This window comes from Erpetoichthys calabaricus, chromosome 3, assembly GCF_900747795.2.
Source record: "Erpetoichthys calabaricus chromosome 3, fErpCal1.3, whole genome shotgun sequence".
NCBI classification, from domain to species: domain Eukaryota; kingdom Metazoa; phylum Chordata; class Cladistia; order Polypteriformes; family Polypteridae; genus Erpetoichthys; species Erpetoichthys calabaricus.
Window position 1 is genome coordinate 249,395,225 of NC_041396.2, and position 22,128 is coordinate 249,417,352.

Below are 22,128 nucleotides of genomic sequence, written 5' to 3' on the forward strand. Positions count from 1 at the left end.
CATCATCGAGGCCACAATATGCAATATGGCCATGCTGTTAAAGTTGTGGATGACTGCTGCCCAGCTAAAGACTTTAGTTTCAGTTCCAGTTTGTGATAACTTTGGAAGTTTTTCAAGTTACATGTTTGTGATCTCCATTGTATTTAATGAATGATCTCTGTACTTGAGTGTTTTTGAGCCCTGGAAACCACTGAAGATTCCCCTTAAAAGCATTATAACCTCTGCCATTCGACTTGTAATATTAGCCCCTCTGAACCATTTTCTAATTGGTGATGACACATACCTTAAAAAGTATTTTTTTTTCTTCTAAATTGTTTGTGTTTTTAGTTACAGGTAAGAACTTAAGACAGCATGAATTAAGTATTTTTCTGTATATTTTACTTCAACGCTCTCTTTCCTCTTACTATTACAATATTAGATAGATAGATAGATAGATAGATAGATAGATAGATAGATAGATAGATAGATAGATAGATAGATAGATAGATAGATAGATAGATAGATGGATGGATGGATGGATGGATGGATGGATGGATGGATGGATGGATAGATAGATAGATAGATAGATAGATAGATAGATAGATAGATAGATAGATAGATAGATAGATAGATAGATAGATAGATAGAGTCTCAGTTTTACTTCCTGTTTTAACTATTTATCATATGTGTCCCTAATACTGCTGCCATTCTCCTTGTACATATTGCAGAGATCTCCCTGTCTTAGGTTTCCTCCTGTCTTGTAGAAGATGCTCTGATGATAACAACTCCAATGTGGATTTAGCGGGTTAAAAACTTATTTAATGTTACAAATCAGCCTTTTCCTCCAGAATATTTCTTTTTATCTTCTTACTCATCATCTGTCAATTAATTTTTCCCTTTTCTTCATATTTTTGGTATAAACTCATTTTAAATTATATGAGTTATACTTTTAAATCTATCCATCTGCTTTTCAGCAGTCTTTATATCCAGAACTTATCCTGAGTTATTTCTTTAAAGCTTTGTTGCATGAGATAGAAATCCAGGTTCCAAAATTAAATGTAATAGTTACAATTTTGGAGGATTCACTCTGCCAGTAACATTGTAAAATATTATTATTTTTTTATCGCTAGATCCTAACAGTTCAATAACCTCTTTATTCTTAATGTCCTTTTATTACAAAGCAGCAAATCTAGAAGGCTTTTGCCTTTGGGTGAAAAACAGCAAGCAGTTTTATGAATGTCCTTTATTTGTGATCTACAATGGGCTTCTCAGGTAATATTCACATCCCTAAAGATGATAAAAGTCCACAATAGGCTCTGATTCCCCGGGCCTTGTAACAAAATTTGCACAATTAGAAAATGGATGAAATTTAAGTATAAATTTTAAATCAAGCTCTTGTGCTTTATCTCCCTCTAAATGCCTGTGTCCACTACTAAATGGACTTTCACTTTGTTTTTCACTCTTATTGCCCCAATGCAATTTTAGTGCACTACATGAGAAAGAGAAGACTTTTTAGTAACTACATAAAAATGGGGTACGTAGAAGCTCCAGGGAAAATTCTATCCTGATGTTTCTTAAGCTTGAGAAGAGTAACCACTATTTCCTGAGGTAAAACTAAGTTTATGTTTTCAGTAACAGAGTTTTGGCTGAAGGTTCACGAGCTAGGACAGAAAAGACTCTCTGATGTGAGAGAGTGAGAGCAGAAGTTAGGAATGGAAGTGCTGTGGGGGTACAGAAGAAGTAAAGAAGCAGGCTAGCCACTCCATCTGCCAGACTGGGACTCCAGTACCTGTGTAAGAAGTATAAAGAGGCAGCTGGGTTTGTTTTGATTGTGTTCTTTATGTTTTCTCTTTCTTTATTCATCCCATGTGTTGTTCAGACAAGGTATGCTCTATTTATTACATTTTTTGTGAAGAGGCGCCATGAGTTTGCGTTCTGCTGTTACAGGAGGTATAGTTTCTAGCACACATCTGTGTGCAATCCTGACATAGAAAAGAAAATGTACAAAAATATACACAAATAGTGTGTCTACAAAGTTTGAGACTTGGGACAGAATGTAGGCTTGGGCAGATTTGTGGAAGATAAGAGTTAATGTAAGTAAATGTAAAGTATTAGACATAGGAAGTAGAAATGAAGGAAGGATTCAGGAGTTGTAGTGGAATTGCCAATATCAACTTTCGGACAGCGTTCAGAAGCCATTACAAAGGCTAGCAGAATGTTAGGTTATATAGCATAATGTGTAATATACAAGTCAAGGAGGTCATGCTGAAGCTTTATGAAATACTGGAGTACTGTGTTCACTTTATGGTCTCCAGGCTACACAAATACATAGAAGTGCTAGAAAAGTCCTAAGAAGAGTGACTCGGCTGATTCCTGGACTGCAAGAGAGAAGTTATGAGGAAAGATTAAAACAGTTGAGCCTTTCCACTTTAAAATTAGTTCAACAAGAACAAAGGGAACAGTTGGAAAATTGTTAAGGGTAAATTTAGCACACAGAAATGCATAGACACATAAAATAAGTTACCAAGTAGTGTGGAAGATAGTAGAACTTTAGGGAGCTTCAAGACTCGACTTGATGTTATTTTGGAAGAATTAAGGGGATTGGACTGACAAGCTCTGTTGGGCTTAATGGTTTGTTCTCATCAACGTTTTTCTATTAAAATAATATTATCATTACTGTTTTTTTTTTTATTCATTAGTTTGAAGATTTAGTTTTGATTCTTTATTTTACATGTATATTTTTTCATTGTTTTATTAGTGACAAGATTTTATGTTATGAATTTTCTGTGTGGTAGCCACCATTTTGTGACAGCCATATTGATTATGCTGTTGTTGACCAAGTGGCATGTTGTGTCATTAGGCCTTAACCAAAGATGGCAACCAAACAGCTTCAGTATCCTAGCTTTTTAACAAATTAAAAATTTCCTCATGCTTCAAAGAAGTTAGGGCCATTACTTGGTGATGCATTATTGATAAGTTTATTTTAATTTTGGTATTTGCATTCTTTTTTGTCTTTCTGGTTTCTAACCACTACGTGTTTTAATTTTTTAACATGACCAAGTCTGCTCCTTTTGCTCTTCATCTCCCACTTTTATCTCTCAAAAATTCCCACTTGTGTACACTTCACCATTTTAAGGTGTTTCATTATAAATGCACAATACAAGGATGAATAACACGTCTACAAAATTAAAGTCATAACAATTGTTTTAATTTTGAACTTTTCTTTTTGTTTTTTGCATTAATGAACACAACAAAAATATATTTGGCATATTTCTATCATGTCATATTTAAGTACAAAATTGAAAGGAAATTTAATTAAAATTTGACAAATTACACAATTTATTCATGTATGCAATAATGTCCTAAATAAGTTTAACATGAAAATATTTCATCATTTTAATATTTGTAAACATATCATATACATGTAGAAAACAAAAATATATATTCATAGACTGACTGATTTAGTTTTTATCACTTCTTAAATTTTTCTCACTTTTTCTGGAACATCCCTATGAATCGTCCATCAGTAGTCCACCATCAAACTGAAATCCCAACATCCCAGGTTCCTTCCATCCTTGTCCTTGATATCCTAATAATAATAATAATATTAATAATAATAATAATAATAATAATACATTTTTTGTTTAAATAGCACCTGATTTTGCCCTTCACTTAATGCTACAAGACTTTCATAGAAAAAATCCAAATTCCTTAAAATTAACTAATACATTTTTTCACAATTTCGTTATAATTTGGATCTCTGTTGTTACCTAAACACTTAGAAGTAACATATTTGAATGATACCAAAGCATCTTCCAAGTTGCTCATCACACCATCAAGAACTCAGTTTTCTAATATCAGGTCCAGCAGAAATGGCCACTTTTGATTTAGTCTTAGACAAACCCAAAACTTTTGACACAAATACATAAAACAGGCTTCAGCTTTTGGTAGGGCTTTGACAAACTGCAGAATCAACTGTAGTATTTTCCTGCCTTTAGAAGTTGTAAATGGCTCTTTGAGTGGAATCATCACTAGGTTGTATATAGAAATCTAGAGACAGGACTGGGGACAGCGAAATATGGAAGGCTTGGATACAAAACATTTTGTTTTACAATTTGAGAATGTCAAGGGAGGTGGTTGATTACTTATAAGCAGTGTCTGTTTACAAGACTGTCTAATAGAAATGCACTCTTCAGGGGTGTCATTTCAGGAAACAATAAAGAAATGAACTGTATTAGCAGGTTTTATTTATATATTGCAGTTAACATTTTTCTAAAGTTACATTTTATTTTTCATATAATCACACTATCACTTAAACGACAATGATGGGTTCTCTAGGTCTTTATTTAAACCTCCAGCCAAACATTCACTTGACGATGATGATGGTGACCGTCTAGTTATACCTTTACAAAGGCAGTTCCACTGCATATAGTTGTCATTGAAATTAATAAAATAAATTGACAAGCTTAATATCACTAATTTCAATGAAACTGAAGTATAATGATTATCTTTAAACAGGAATATTTACCCATGACTCCTAGTCACTGCATCCTCATGTATACAAATAATACAGTATTACTATTCAATCAATGCACTACCTCACAGATATTTTCCAGCGAGAGATGTATGGAGAATTGTTTTAGCATTCCAAGAGCAGATCTCATAGATGGTGGTGAACAACTGAGAATGATATTTGCTATGTTTTAACATAAATTTTAATGCAAGCCCATTTGGAAGATGATTATAGTTTGAATTAAATCAGCCTTAGGCAATGCATTCAAAAGCTGATGCCGTTTTGATTGTTTAATTTCAATATGCCATGTCTGTGTAACTTTGAATATTATTATTATTATTATTGTTAATAATAATAATAATCCATATTACTAAACGAGAATGGTAAACCAGATATGGACGCAGGGACCTTCCCGTGGACGCAAAAGACATAGTGCTCAAGTGCCACCCAAAGCCCCCCCCCCCCCCCCAGAGTGAAACGGGAGAGACTATGCACAAACCCCCCCCCTGCACCAGAGCAAAACGGGAGAGACTACGAACCGTCAGAGTAGGAAACAAAGTAAAACGTCATAAAGAGGTTAAAGAACAGGGACAAACACATGGAGAGCAGGTTATAGAACAAAGCCCCCCTCCCCAGAGTAAAACGAGAGAGACTACGAACCGTCTGACATGCCGCAAGCAGGATAAAGCGAGGTCAGAAATAAAACACAGAGTAGGAAACAAATGAAAATTATTACTCAAAAAAGGGAAAATATATTCACCACAGACCAGGTGTAATTGAAACAAAAGCAGAATAAAGCGAGATCAGAAATGAAAGACAGAGTAGAAAGCAAAGTAAAACATCATAAACAGGTTAAACGAGGGGGCAAAACACATGGACAGCAGGTTACAGATAATGAAGACCGGAATTCAAAAGCTTCAAAAACAAAAGCTCGACTGACTGTGATACAAACTGAGACGGGAAACACTACGGGGTCTGCAGTAGTCCACAATGCACCGCATAATAGTACGGACGGAGCTCCGTATTAACAGTGGGGGCCCCAGAGTGACACGGGCGAACGCTCCATATTAAACGTACGTATTCCTCATACGTGGCTGCCCAGCGGGCACGGGTTCAAAACGCCAGGGGTAGGCGAGCGAAGCGAGCAGGGGGCAAAGCCCCCTTGTAGTAATGATAATTAAGGATGCCTAAGGAGTGGAGAAGAAGTATACTGGTACCAAATTTTAAGAATAAGAGGGATGTGCAGAGCTGTAGTAACTACAGGGAAATAAAATTGATGAGCCACAACATGAAGTTATGGGAAAGAGTAGTGGAGCTAGGTTAAGAAGTGAGGTGATGATTAGTGAGCAGCTTTATGGTTTCATGCCAAGAAAGAGCACCACAGATGCAATGTTTGCTCTGAGGGTGTTGATGGAGAAGTATAGAGAAGGCCAAAAGCAGTTGCATTGCATCTTTGTGGACTTGGAGAAAGCATATGACAGGGTGCCTTGAGAGGAGGCTGTGCTATTGTATGAGGAAGTTGGGAGTGGCAGAGAAGTATGTAAGAGTTGTACACGATATGTACGAGAGAAGTGTGACAATGGTGAGGACTGCGGTAGGAGTGACGGATGCATTTAATGTGGAGATGGGATTAAATCAGGGATTGGCTCTGAGCCCTTTCTTATTTGCAATGGTGATGGACAGGTTGAAAGATTAGACAGGAGTCCCCATGGTCTATGATGTTTGCTGATGACATTGTGATTTGTAGCGATGGTAGGGAGCAGGTTGAGGAGACCCTGGAGAGGTGGAGATATGCTCTAGACAGGAGAGGAATGAAGGTCAGTAGGAACAAGACAGAATACATGTGTGTAAATGAGAGTGAGGTCAGTGGAATGGTGAGGAAGCAGGGAGTAGAGTTGGCGAAGGCGGATGAGTTTAAATACTTAGGTTCAACAGTACAAAGTACCGGGGATTGTGGAAGACAGGTGAAAAAGAGAGTGCAGGCAAGGTGGAATGGATGGAGAAGAGTGTCAGGAGTAATTGTGACAGATTGGTATCAGCAAGAGAGGCGAGATTGCATTGGTTTGGACTTGTGCAGAGAAGAGATTCTGGATATATTGGGAAAAGGATGTTAAAGATAGAGCTGCCAGGCAAGAGAAAAACAGGAAGGCCTAAGAGAAGGACTATGGATGTGGTGAGGGAGGACGTGCAAGTGATGGGTGTGACAGAACAAGATGCAGAAGACAGGAAGATATGGAAGAAGATGATCCGCTGTGGTAACCCCTAATGGGAGCAGCTGAAAGAAGAAAAAGGTTGTTATTATTATTGTTGTTGTTGTTGTTATTGTTAGATTGTATAGGCCTTCAGGAGGGTATTTTTCGTACGTCGCTTAAATCATCCGAGATCAGGTGCCTCATCTTGGATAAGTTAATGCCGGTGACACTCATCTGGGATAGGTCGGTTTTTCAAATGCAGCCATGTATTAGATTAGTCTAGCTGGATCTAATCATATGAGATGAATGCGCGCGCCCGCGCTGAGTGAAAAGCCCAAATATATTGAGTTTAGAAAACATGATCAGCAAGTCTTTGATAGACTAACAAAATGACAAAAAAACAGCCACATTTTTTTTTCACACATGCGGCGCAAGAACTTTCATTCGAAGGACATGAAGAATTTCAAGATTTAATATGCACAAGGGCTAACACTGCAAAAGCAGCAAGACCAGAAAAGAAGGCTTGCAAGAAGTGGCCGACAAATTAAACGCTAAGTGGTGTGCATTGTACTTACTGAATGCAGCGTTTCATTTCCTATGTGTCAGATTAATTATTATTTAATATGTCATAATTCCAGATCAAACGTGAGCACAAGGAGAACATGGGAACAGGTTAAAGTGAAGTACAAGAATATACTTCAAACTAGTAAATATTGGTATATAACTATTTAAAGAATTGATGACATAAAGAATCATATATAATATAAAAAAACATTAATTTTAAAGCTAATAAGAAGGCAGACAAGCAAAAAACAGGTGGAGGTCCACGCGGTCCAGACCTAACCCCTGCAGAAGAGTTGGCTCTCCAGCAAAATGCCCATCGCCCTGTTTCTGAGGGCATTCCAGGGGGAAGCTCCTCCTCAGAACCAGTGGCAGGATGCAGTGGTCACTTCATTTCAGGTAAAGGATGGTCATTGCATATATTTGTCCTCAATGTGTGCCATAGGTATGTTCCATATACCCCTCTTTTTTGTTGGGTCAGTTGCAGGGAATGTCATATCCCTTGAACCTGTGTCTGACCAACGAGATATTGACGAAGGTCAAATATTTCATTAAGACACTGTGTCTGATTATTCATCAGGAGGAGAGGTACATTTTCCAAATAATGTTTGATCAAACTCCACTCTGATCAGTCCCATGTGCCCCAATCACATTTGGAAATCCTGATAATGAGAATGTTAGGCTGATTGAGATTCTTCATGGAACTGTGGGTTTGTTTTAGCCTGTGTATTACCTACCTGCAATGGCATGAAATGCCTCTTTTATTGTCTGCACATGCAGGTGTCCAGGAAACACTATGAAAACCCAAAGGAAATATTTCAGAGCCAAACAGACTTTACGAATTGCCTGCCAAACTGAACTTTTAGTTAGATTTTCTGCATCGCCTACAGTATATAAAAAAGTGCCGCTTGTAAAAAACCTCAAAGCAATGCATACTGTCTTTGTGGTTGTGAGAGCCCGACTTCGCTTAGTTTGACTTTGAATATAAGGTGGCAATAAATCTTTGAAGTACAATATTCCCCCTTGGCTAAAGCGGTATCTTTCCAAAAGAATTTCCTCCGGGAGCAATAAAGGATCTTGCTGATCGCGCAAAACCCTATTTATATGAAATTCTCTTCTTATAATTTGCGCACCAATATCAATTGGTCGCTCATTCATGAATGGCGAAGCCCTGACTGGATGACTTCCACGCACCGTCACTGATCACGTGTGTAAACTAATCCTTGTTTACGTAGAACAAACCTGCTCTGAGCAGGTTTGCGGATTAGGATGTGTTGCTATGACAACACTTCCAGCAAGAGTTTCGAAAAACCGACAGATCCAGGATCAGGCCAAATCGTCAACAATTACATCCGGCTAAACGACTAATCCACGTACGAAAAATACCCCCCAGATGTGAAGACCAAACATCTCAAATAATAATAAATATATATATAATCAATCATATTGAGTCTGAGTGTTCATAGGTCTGTATTGTTTAGAAAAATGCCTCGCCCCTAAATTTTACCACCCTTGGCAAAACTTCGCCTAAATCGTAGAACTGTTCCTGCAAACTGCTTCATTAAACCAATCTTATTATAATCAGTGGTAGGTCTGGTGATATTCTTAGCAGCAAGATGTATCTTTCTATTGCTGGCCATTCCTTCTCAGCCCAATAGAAATTCTTGGCTCTGCTGTCCCACTCACAGGGGAAGCATGGAAATTTTGTTTGGCGTGACTGCTAACAAAGTAAGATACACTGAACTGTCACCTATATTCTGATCCTATTATTGAATAAAATAATTGTTTTCCTTTAAATATACACTGGAATATCAGAAAGCAAGAAATTTAAACAGATTAATAAAATAAAATATTGATATCTAATTAATTATAGAGTGTCACAGGAGGCTGGGGCTGGTACCCAGCCAGGACACCCAGGAGGACCGGAGGAGAGCTTATGCCTCCCCCAGACCACGTGGGGGCGACCACCCTGGTGGCTTTGGGGACCACAGGAACAGAGCTATGAAGCTCAATCCTATAGGGGCCCGTGGTCACTGCCAGGGGGTGCCCCAATGCCTATGGAGCCCTGGCCCTCAGCACTTCCGCCACACCCGGAAATGCTGGGGGGAAGAAGGTACTTCTGCCACACTGGGGAGTGCTGGCGGAGGCTAATCGGGAGGCACCTGGAGCACATCCGGGTGTGTATAAAAGGGGCCACCTCCCTCCATTCGATGGCTGGAGTCGGCTGGAAGAGGATGGAGCTTGGAGAAGAGGCGGCGAAGAGAGGCATTGTTGAGGGCCTGGACTGAGGGTGATTGGTGCTGCGGCACTGGGTTGTGTGCTTCATTGGTGTAAATACTATTGTAGATAAACATGTGTGGTGCTTTAAAACCATGTCTACCTGCTTGTGTCTGGGCTGTTCCCCACAAGTGCAAAAGCAATTAAAAGCTATAATTAGCAACAAAAAGTGCTTTGTGTTTTCATTTTTGAATTCAGCATCCAAAATATATAAAAGATGCATTAAATAAACAAAACTATTTTTAATGTATATCTGTGTTATAACTAGAGGAATACATAATAGAATGAAGAAGAGAATAAATAGACCCTAGGGGCTCCAAGTGTTTTTCCTCTCTCTCAGCTGCAGTGGCTTAACCACTTGTCCACAGGACAAAGCCCCAATATCAAGACTTCCTTGGCACCTCCTATTTCCTCTCATGGTTTTTCTGTAACAACATCATCCCCCTGCCATTAAGCCTTTCCTTTACCTCATCTTATTTTTCATGATTAAATGTGCTCTAGAATGGTGAAACCATGTCCCTCAATTTAAGTCCAAGAAATACTTGATAATTAGGCCAATTCTTATAAAGTACTGTTTTTTACTTGAAGAGCCTGTGATGCCCGGGTTGATTACAGCCAGGACGTCAATAGTCTCGACTGGGATAGAGCAGTGCAATGAGGACACACAGTAAGAAGAATGGGGCAAAAATGCATTGTGCAATTTATTTAAGCAGGGTCCAAAAAAATAAGTGGAGTGCGATTTATAATTCTTCAATAAATTAATATTCCAATCAAATCCAGTGGTCAGTGAAGAAGTTAAAATCCAGTAAACAGAAGTAATAAATTATCTCAAAAAACCAAAGATAAAATCAATCAGGATTGGCCCTTATCTTCTTCACAGTAGTTTTCACTTTCTCTGTCTCATCTAGCCCCACTTACCCATCTCACAGGTAAACCCAAAGGGGCAGAGAAACTTGTGAAAGCGGCCCCTTTATGACTCCCCATTCTGACCACCATCCATCAGTGTCTACTCTGATACACCGTGGCAGACCCTGTCATCCTGGTGTCTTTTTCAAAAATTGCAGAATCCCTGTAAGTATTTGATAGTTCCTGCTCTCGAGTGTCAAGCAGGAGCAATCCTGTCCGCCTCTGGAGCATCTCTCATTCCACCATCGCAGGGCTTCCCCAGCTGCTTTGCCTTCTTCCTTCCACACTGCCTCCCATTCAATCATGTCCTCTCATTATGTCAGTCAGATTTCCTCTGTTTTTTCTCATCTTTCCCTTCCCAATCCTCCTCAGGCTCTTTATACTTTGTGGGTGCAGCTGCTTTCATTAACAACCCACAGAGCGTCAATGAGGAAGTCGCTTGCTCTGATTGCATTTGTGCGTGATTATACAATCAGCCAATCTTCCATTAAACACTCTGGTCCTGCAGAACTTTGCAGTGGCATACACCCACTCCCAGTCTGAGGTGCACGGGTTTTATTTACTAAAACCCAGCACCATTACGGACCCCTAAATCACTTTACCACTGAGCCTTGATACTTTTCATACTCTTTTTGTCCATGTAATAACTCAGGAGGGATACAACCTTACTACTCAGTGGGTCTCTGCTGTACCAGTAAGAGCCAAGATAGTTCAACTGGCCTTCTCCCATTCTCCATGAACTCTACCCATAATCAGATAAACTTGGAGAATCTCAATCTTGGTACCTACTAAAAAACTTGTTTCCCTTGCTAACATCTGTTCACCCATAAATGTGTAGGGTTTACTTTCCTGTTGCTGTGTGTTTATATATATATATATATATATATATATATATATATATATATATATATATATATATATATATATATATATATATATATATATATATAAACCTGTCTAACACCCTGTGCCTCATTTGTTCCCACCTCATAGCAGCTCATGGCCAGCCTGTCAGTCAGCAAAAATTTATAATTTATGCATGTTATTTACCCATAAGCATGTAGTAGTTCATGGATTGGCAAAGACAGACACTACACTCACAGATACACTCACTTATTTCAGCACATAATGGTGTTTATACGGAAGCAGCCTGAAGAAAAGCCCATTAGTTGCCATCTCCTCTCATTTAAAAAACAATTTTCTTTGAAGAAATAAAAACGGCAGCTCATCTCAAGTTCAGCCAGAGGAAGCACACTTGCTATTCCAGAGATGGCGTTTGCTTCCTTGTTGCCCTTTTCCCTCATCTCTATCATGACTCATAGCAGAAAGGGATAAGCTTCTGTGTGACACAGTCCTTTTTAGGCCAGTGCGAGGGTGGCATGAAGCTCCTGTCATCGGTACGAGAAATCACTGATGATGGTAGCAAATACAGTGATGCATTCAGCATTCAAAATTAAACATGAGCTTCTTTTTAACAGACTATTACTAATCACAATTACTATTTCTTTCAGTAATAAGTCTTTATATATGCTTTTTCTTGAAGTGATGGTCACAAAGCAAGAACCCAACTTAGGTGAAACACAAATATTTATTTATTGTTTTTTATTCTGTGAGGGGTTGCCCATTGGGCAAGAGATTGCCAGGAACAAAGGCAAAACCAGAGAGGTTTTCCAGGGCAGAGTACAGTGTGGCAACAGCATTCTGGAAAAAGACAATCATGTTTTCAAAAGGAGAAGTCTTGTACATGTAAAAGGTTAGCAGGCAGGCTCTACTTGACATTTTCATGAATGGTGGCCTGTAAGGGAAGCAATGCAAGATTGAGAAACAAGAGAGAAACTTGAACCCTGGGAAGAAACACAATGTTAATCAGGAGGGGCCCCATCAGGTGCTAGGGACCCCCTACTTAGAAACTGTACTTACCGAAAAAATTGAGTCAGTAAAAAATGTATGAGGAAGGACATGGAAATAAGGTATGAATAAATGAATTTCATGGTGAATCGTGGGATGCATTGAGATAGTAATGGACTACACAAAAAGCTCCATAACAGCAGCATCCATAACAAAACAAAATGGCGCCCAAATTAATGTTAAAAATGTACAACATCTAAAGGAGTTTTTCTAGCAAAAATACATGTCAAAACTAAATTCTTTGGGTTACAAACCCTGCAAAAGTATACATTATTTTAATGACTTACAGAAAACCCAAGAAAATGTTAATAAAATATGCTACCTATAACGAGCACAAAGTAAAGCCAAAGTGGGCTGACTTTTGTCATTAGTTGGGGAATATAGAACCAGTTTGTCCACTTAATACTGTATTGGACCTGCTAGCAGCAGAAGCTGGAATACAGAGACAAAAAGCAAATTAAAAAAGGAGATGAACGGCATGAATAAATTGACCTGATCAAAGGTGTGGGCAGAGAATGTCATGAACTTTAAATCTGAAAGCACATATATCCCAGTAAGTTCCAAAAAACATTTCCAAAAAAATCCTACTAAAGGGGGATATGACTGTTAAACCCTGGCTAGTAAAAAGGACAATCATCAAATCTTTATAAAATAAACATTTTATTCTCACAAAATGCTCTTCAATAGCAATGAATCTCAGGGAAACACAAGAAGCAAAGGAATTTCCCAAAAGCATGAAGGCAATCCAATGCAAACAAAGTCTCAATACAATAATCCAGAAATGTAGTCAAACACAGAGCATAAAGGTCAAAATTCCAAAATGTTCCAAAGGCATAGGAATAGCAAAAACACAATTAACTCACAGCCTCTGGAGAGTGTTCACAATGAACCACCAGAAATGGTGGGATACCCTCCAGATTTATAGGGCAGAGAGCAGTTCCTGGCAGTGATTGGGGCCACCCACAAAACATAGTGGAACATAACACAGGCAGCATACATATATACATAAGTAAAATCAAAAACAAAGAATAATGTACATAATAAAAAATAACAATTAACATGAATAAAAGAATTAAAAACAGACAGGGGAGGAAGCCTGGCTGAGTCATGACAAGGAGAGGCAAAAGATCAGAGAAACCACAAATAAATCAAAAATGCTCATTGCCAAGAGACACAAATAATCATTTAGTATCAAAATCAGAAAAAAAAGGCAAAAGGTCAAAACCAAAGTGTAACAATTTTTTTTTAAAAAACTAACCATATAGATAATTTCGTTTTAGAGACCAGGGGCCAGGTTATATGCATCATCTTTTTTAGAGGGTTCTGATGATGATGCTGCATGTTCAGATATCATGTGACTAGCAAAGGGGGTTGTTTCTATAAACAACATGGCAGTGCTCATAAAAATCTGCTATAAAATGGGGGTGCCCAAACAATTGAAGTTCTCACCGAATGAATACAAACAACAAAAAAACATTCAAAAATAGGAAAGAGAGATTCACAGAAGTATCAGACTGAGATTTAGAACAAGTGAGGACAGGCTGTTGGTATCTTCTTGCAGGCCCCTAGGGGGAACCACACAATTCCTAAAATAGAGTACTTTAAGGGCTACTGAAGGTTTAGAGATGTGAGGACAGGAAGGAATTGCCATTCCTGATCCCAAAATTGATTCTAGGACTTGGAAGAAAGTGACTTCTGGAGGAAAGTGAATGATAAAGACATAGTTGTGTCTAAATTCTAGAGCAGATTTGGAGGAGGAGGTCAATGGTGATGATGTTGAAGAGATGGACAAAGGGTAAAGTCATCCAATCTGTCTCATCAGGAGTTATAGATTTATCTGATCTTCACATATTTGGAGTATGGGAGGAAACCAAAATACCCAAAGATGTGTAAACTCAAATGTGTAGGGCTTTGGCTGGGAATCAAATACATGTTTCTGGAACTGCACTAAAAATTGTACCATCACATCTCTCCATAAATATTTATAAGAGGAAATTAAGCACAACAGGCATTTTTCTGTCCATCCATTTTATAAACTTGCTTAGTTCAAGTTATATGGCTGCTATATGGTTGTGAGACATGGACTCCTTTGGTACTGTGTCTCTCCGGAAAATCTTTGGGTACCGTTTGTTTGACTTTGTGTTGAATGAGCGGTTGCTCATGGAGTCCCAAATGAGGCACATTACCTGCATTATGAGGGAGCGTCAGTTATGGCACTACGGCCATGTGGCGCGTTTCCCCGAAGGTGATCCAGCTTGTAGGATCCTCATTGTTGGGGACCCGAGTAGCTGGACCAGGCCAAGGGGTCACCCACGTAACACCTGGCTGCGGCAGATAAAGGGTCATTTCCGGAGGGAGGGATTGGACCACGTATATGCCTGGGGGGTTGCCAACTGGGATCCAGAGTTGTTTCATTGTTTAGTGGGTGCGGCAACGCACTGTACCAGTGCATGCTCCCCAACTTGACTTGACTTGACTTAGTTCAAGTTTATGGTGCAGGAGCCTCTTCTGCTGGTTTATTGCAGCATACATGTTCTTAATGGAGATGCCAAAGGGACATTGATGAAAATGATGTTAGAACATTTCAACACTTTTGACAAGAGCAGTCCATTGAATTTACGTAATTTCCACAAAATGGCATTACTGATAGTTGAAAGTTCATGAAGTACCACTCTCTATCACACTACTGGAATATTTATTCTATGTGTCTGTGTTTTTTTTTATGTGAAGAGAAACGTTCTAACATTTGTGTGAAATTTTCACCTAATAAGTTTTTATTGGTGTTGCCAGTTTCTTGTTGAGGAATTAATTTTAATGCAATTGATTTGATTTTGAACACATAAACCACGTCACCTCTTAATTCCACTTGCCTATATCTTTACTGCTAGGTCATACCTTGCATTCCTGGAATCAGCTTAGTCGATCTTTAGACTTTTCGAGAGCTTCTTTGTCTTTTTGTAATATGGAGACCGTAACTGTACATAGCACTCCAGATAAGGCATAACTAGTGAAGTATATACTATGAGTGGATGCACTGTGCTGTCCTTCTCTAAGGCTGATTCAAGTACAGAGAAAACACACTTTCAAACAGCTAGCAAACACAGAAAAAACACATTTTCACGTGGCTTCGAATTTACCTGTGTGGGATCAACTGCAGACAGTTAATGCTGCAGAACATATGCTCATATTTCACAGTGTTAAAAAAACGATATTGTTCTGCTCAGTGGGCATGACATTTCACAGGATGACTAGAGGAAAAGGACAAAGCCAAAAAAACAAAACGAGGGTCAGATCCAGGAGAACAACAATCAATAACCAAAACTAAGAATTACAAGGCAAAACCAAAGTCAACGAGGATTGCAGTGTTCAAAAACCAAAATAACTCTGTAAAAATGCATGTGTTTGGGATGTTGTCAGCACACGACTGCATGACTTAACATAAGGATTATGCGAAACGAGTAGCGTGAGATTTTTTCACGGATCAGCATTGGTCACGATAGATGCTTATGAATCAGAAACATTGTCATCTCTTCTGCATAAAACCGTGAGATCCAAATTTTTTCTCAACCATCACTACAGACTACATGGGGTAAGTAAAAAATATTATTTTTGGTTAAAGTATTGCTTTATGGTATAACTTGAATCTGTTTTTGAGATATTTTGGAGTCTTATCTTGTGGCGCTCAGCAAATTACAATACAGTTATGCTACCTCAAGCATCCAGCATCTTGGGTACAAATACCATACCTGGCTGTTGTCTGTTGAAGTTTGTGCCGTCTCCCCATTCTATATTTCCAAAAAGTGTAGGTTAGGGTAAACAGCAATTCTCAACTGGCCCTGTGTGAGAGGGTGTAAGTGGGCTCTGCAATGGACTGGGGTCCTGTCCAAGACTGTTTCCTAATTTGCACTCATTACTGCTAAGATAGGCTCCGCCTCCCTGTAGCTTTTAATTAAATTGAGTGGATTTGAGAATGTTTAGCTGTGTACAGTCTCCTTAAATTTACACTCTAGTATGGCATGAACACAACTGGCAGATACAAGGAAAATTGAATTAAATAAAAACATATCCATACATTTCAAATCTGATGAGGGAAAATCCACACAGACAGCAACCAGGCCGGGAATCAATTTCAGGACTTTAGAGGTGTGAGGAACCTGTGCTAATAAATGCATCACACAATAAAACAAAAATAAAAAAATAAAAATAAAAATAAAAAAGGAAGCCCCAGTTCTAAAGTCCACAAGCTGATGGGCTTCTTCATTTGAGGAAAAAAATGAGGATTTTTTTCCTTCTCTCACAGTGTAGTCAACAGAAACAAAAATGAACCTCTCATGAATGACTCAGACACCTGCCGTCTTAAGTTTCTCTTATAGAGCAATGCAAGATGTCATTGTTCTGCAGCTTCCAAACAGGCTTGTGTAATTCACTTTCACATAAGATACGAAGGTGAAAGTGCTTATGATAAAGTGTCACATGGAGAAATAAAAGCACAGTATGAAAGGCATGGCAGCTGTTAAATGCATTGGGATGAGGCAAATGATTTGAGAGACCACAAAATATTGTCACATGGCAGTTTAGGTGCTCTAAAGGATCACATATAATAAAAGAAAGAAAAATTGTTTATTCAAGATTGGAAATGTTTCATTTTAATTACTTTACCTTTAAAAACCAAAAACATTCTCTGTTTAAAATCATTGTTATAAGGGTACAGTGCTGCAGTAGATATTTACATTTTATCAATAGACTCCCCTGAGACACAGGAGCAGAACACACAGGGTTACAAATGACATAAATGACACAGACAGCTATCATCTCAGAGCTCCAAACAGCGTCAGTCGGAAACTAAAATGGAAATTTAGCATACCATTACTGCTCAATATTTTTTCAGGAACATCTGATTACTTTTGTGAGGAGAAATTTGTCCTGATTATAGCAATACAGGCTTGTCAGGCTCAACGCTTGTCAAAAGATTCAGAATTTCTCTCAAGTGGTAATTTTAAAACAACAAGCTCTTGTTCTCTTCCTTACCCTATTATTCCTCTTGTTTGGTTGTTTCTGCATCACTCTTCTCTTCTCTTACTTTCATTCTTCTTCTTCTGTGAATTCGTCTTCCTCTTCTTAATCATCTTTGATAAACTGAGACCACTTGTTACAGTTTTAATAAAAAGTATTTACCCCTTTGGAAATTTTCTCATTTTGTTATACAACATTGAATGAAAGTGAATTTAATTTACCATTTTGACACTGATCAACAGAAAATGACTATTGAATGACGAAATGAAAACAAATCTCTGCAAAGTGGTCTAAATTAATTAGAAATATAAAACACAAAATAAGTGATCTCAAAAACAGGCCTACTCACCCCCTTCATGTCAGTATACTTAGCATTGGCCTGATGCCTTTATCCAAGGTGGCTTAAAACATTTGAGAAATTATCAATTTCATTTTTCCCAGTTTGAGCAGAGGCAGGTGAAGTGACTTGCTTGTGGTCACACGGTGGGGTTTGAACCCATACCCTCAGGATGTGAGGTTCAAAGTCTTACCCATTGTGCCACACTACCTTCCCTTTCTTCTGTAATGTGTATGATCTAATTGGAGTACAGCAATATAAATGATTGAAACTAATGGTATTATACTTGCTGGAAAACAGATCTTCTCCCAAGGTGCAAGTTTTTTGCAGATCACTTCAGATTTCCCTCACAATCACTTTACCTTCTACTCTCACAAGAGAAGCAAACTCGCATCATGAAGCTATCCAAGAGATATTCAGTGACTTGGATATTTTCTTGTATTCACTAGGGGGCTCCGCCCCCTGCTCGCTTCGCTCGCCAACCCCTGGTGTTGGGAATGACAAAGAGCGTGATGTATGAATGAGATATAGAATAGTGTGACGGTGTAGATGATGCAAATAGAAAGCAAACAATAAAGTGTATGGCACAGTGTAAAGGTTTATTGGAAAATTTCTTTGTACACGCCGTTTAAGTGTAAAAGGTAATTCCAGGTCAGAACTTGTAAGGTCAATGAAGATGGTCATTATCGTGATCAGAGTCAACTTTGTCAGAGCTTAGAAAGAGTTGTGTCTCTCTAGGAAGTAATGGAATGACTTGGGTATTTATGTTTTCCACATTAATATTTTTTGGACATAATATAGTGCGTTGTGTTAAAAGGGGCATTTGGTCTAATGAGATTGCTGTTCCAAATCTCTCTGTAACTAAGTCGTCGCAGATAAAGGCTTGAGGAATTGTAATAATATGTGGCTGAAGTCCATCTGTATTGGTGAGTGTACCATCACTCAGTTGTAATAAGCAATTGTTATGATCTGGTTCTGGACATCGTATCTTTTTTACTAACTGTATCTTTTGAAAGCAATGCCAATTGTCTGCGTATTTTAAGGTGCACTGAACAATAGCTGAGCGCATGGCATCTAGAAGAATAGCTAATCACTGTTTAAAATCTCCTCCTAATAAAAGTACCTTTCCTCCAAATCGAATATTATTATTCATAAACGTTTGTAGAAGTTTATGAATGGTGTTGAGTAAGTGACTTCATGCCATTGTACATTCATCAATAAATAACATTTTTTGAAGACGGATGTCACGTGCAGTGCCACCATTAATGTTCATAGTGGATACCGATTTGTAGGATCTAATGCAGTTGATAAAGATTTCACTTTCAGGTACATCGTCAGTTAGAATCTTCTGTAGATATTCAGTATATGAATGTAAAGAAGGCAGTCTAATTTGACCCTTTTGACAACAACGTCTAAATGTATTACTTGTATTGCCAGTTGTTTCTTCAGGGAAGTGAACTGAATGACAATGATTGCAAATGACATTCATTAATCCGAATGAATTTTCCCGGTGTATGTTTTGCTTGTGCCGTTTGAGAGGCGCGTTGTTGCATATGTAGTATTTGGGACGTGTTGTTTTGGAGCTGTAATCGATTTGCCTGTGCTGTGTGAGACGCCCGTTGTAGCCTTCCTTGCCGTTAACGTATGTCTGAGACGGGAGGTGTTTCGTTTTGAATCCGTGCCTGTTGCGATGCAGCACTTTGATTGATAGTTTGCGTCATGTGGATCCAGGATGTAGATTTGTGCATATTTGCGTTGTTGATTTGTTTCAGGGTGCACTGTTCCAATGCGATGCAGTATTTGTGCACATATGGGAAAGCAGTATGGGCCATTGCCTTTTGGTGGCCTGATATTTACTAAAAGCAAATGAACTATTGTAGGATCTAACGCAGTTCATAAAGTTTTTACTTTTAGGTACATCGTTAGTTAGAAGCTTTAGTTGAGCTTTGCGTTTTTGGAGTCGAGACATTTTTTCTTTTAGAAATATGGATAAGTAATAAGGAGTATTGCACTCACTGTTAATATGGAGACTTTTCTGCGGTTGAACGGTTAATAGTGCCTTATTGTAATGAGATCCACCTATGCTGCATAGCCGTCTATTTTGTTGGTTCTTTCGTGTTCGTGTGTTTGTTCCTGTTATCCTTTCCTTTTCGTTTTGTACCCGTGACCGTGTATTCATGACTTGTTTCTTTCTCAGCATCCGAAATATGGATAAGTAATAAGGAGGGTCGCAGTCACTGTTAATATGTTTCCTTTTCTGCAGTTGAACGGTTAATAGTGCTTTATTGTAAGGAGATCCACCAATGCTGACACCTATGCTGTCTAGTGTGAAGGTGCTGACGTTCACTTTAGAATATGTGGCTATGGGTGTCACTTCTTATGGATGGGGGGGATTGTTGAGGATTGTTGTCGCGCGAGCGTTTTCTTTCTTTTTGTGTTCCTGTGTCTTGTTGAATCCCCCTCTTTGTGTGTGTCCCGTCCCTCGCTTGTAGGGTCTGTGGGGTGGTTTTGTGTTCTTTTTTTTGTGTTCCATGGGCTTGTTGAATCCCCCTCTTGGTGTGTGTCCCGTCCGGTGCCTGTAGGGGGGGGGGTGCATTGCTGTTGTGCACGAGCCTCTTTTTTTTTTTTTTTTTTTTTTTTCGGGTCTAGTTTCGTGTGCAATGTGTTTCGTGCTTTTCCTGCGTTTGACTTTGCGCCTCATTTCTCCTTTTTGTATGTGCTCACTCCTTTTTTCTGTGGTCTTGTCCGCCACTCGCGGCCCCTCATCCGCCTTTGTCGCCCTCTTTTCTCCGCCTTTCTCCGACTCTCGCGGACTCTTTTTGCGCCTGCGCCTCTCGCGGCCCCTCATCCGCCTCTCTCGCCCTCTTTTGTCCGCCTTTCTCGGCTCCTCAGCCGACTCTCGCGGACTCTTTTTGCTCCTGCGCAGTACGTCTTTTTGCAGCTACGGCCCATGGCCGGATGTGCCTGCGTCCATCATCCGGTTTAGCATTCTCGGTTAGTAATATGGATTCCATGAGTTGTGTTTTTCTAATCACTTATTCATGGGGTTACTTGAAGTCTTCTTTTGTGTTTATTGTGTAGGTATGGCCACAATACAGATTCACCAAAATGTGGGCCCTCAGGTAAGATGCATTTATGCAACAATTAACCACAAGAACAGACAGGTGATTTCCATTAAACTAATCATGCAACTTCTAAAACCATTTTTTCTGTTGATCGATATCAAAAAAGCTGAATAAAATAAAATGTGAACTCTTCCAATACTTTTTATAGGCACTATCCATCCATCCATTATCCAACCCGCTATATCCTCACTACAGGGTCACGGGGGTCTGCTGGAGCCAATCTCAGCCAACTCAGGGTGCAAGGCAGGAAACAAACCCCGGGCAGGGCGCCAGCCCACCGCAGATGGTCTTTAATTCATTATAGAAATTGGCTGAAGAAAAAAAGATTACTAATATTTTAAAATGTTTTCTCTTTATAAATACAGGATACATCTTCGGATTTATAGAAACTGTATTGAAAAAGAAAAACCCTACAAGTCTTGATGTAATGATCATTTGTAACTTTAAAAATGTCATTGATGGATTTATAACTTAGGGAACATGTTTTGGGCCTAGAAAATGTGAAATAGTTGTGATAATTCTCAGCCTGGCATGAGCTTATCTAAGGTAAAAGAGGAATAAAGGATGGGTCTCTTCATGCTAATGTGAATGCCATCATAAAACAGACTGCTCATCACTAATCACCCACAAGACTGGTAATGATTTAGAAAGGTGAGGGTTAACGTTCTGAGACTTAGTATGAAGTCTAACACAAGTGCCAGTGTTATGAGTATCAGGTTTTCTGCTGTGATGCCCTTTTAAACCTGTGAATTCTTTTACTACTTATTCATCTCTGAAGTCCCACAGTTGAATGAACTTTGTCTATTCAAACAGAATGGAAAGGACAATTCAAATCAAATTGTGGATACTGATGTGAAAATCCGTCAATGCACACCATTATAAAACAAGAAGAAAATATGGTCCAGCAACTCTGACTCTAGATAGACAGAAAAGGATTTCCTCTCTGGTATTAAATTTTAAACCTCCATGACATGCAGGGGGGAACAATAGCCTGGTATTTGTAACAAATTTCGGTTTTGTGACAGAGTGGAGAAATGGTACTCACTGTTGAAAAAAAGCTAATATCGTGAAAGTAAATGTTATGGCTTAATGAGGCCTCAGGGCTTAAAACTTTATTCAGCACAGTTCTTTCACTGCTTACGTTTAGGCGTTCAGTCTGGCTACTCTAGTTTTTTTCCCATTCTCAAAGATTGTAGATTTGATTAACTGACAATTTTAAACTGGCCCTTAGTGAGTGTTAAGTGTGTGTATGCGTGTGTGTGTGTTTGTGTGTGTGAGTGACTGACACTTTATCTAGAGATGTTTCTTCCATTATGA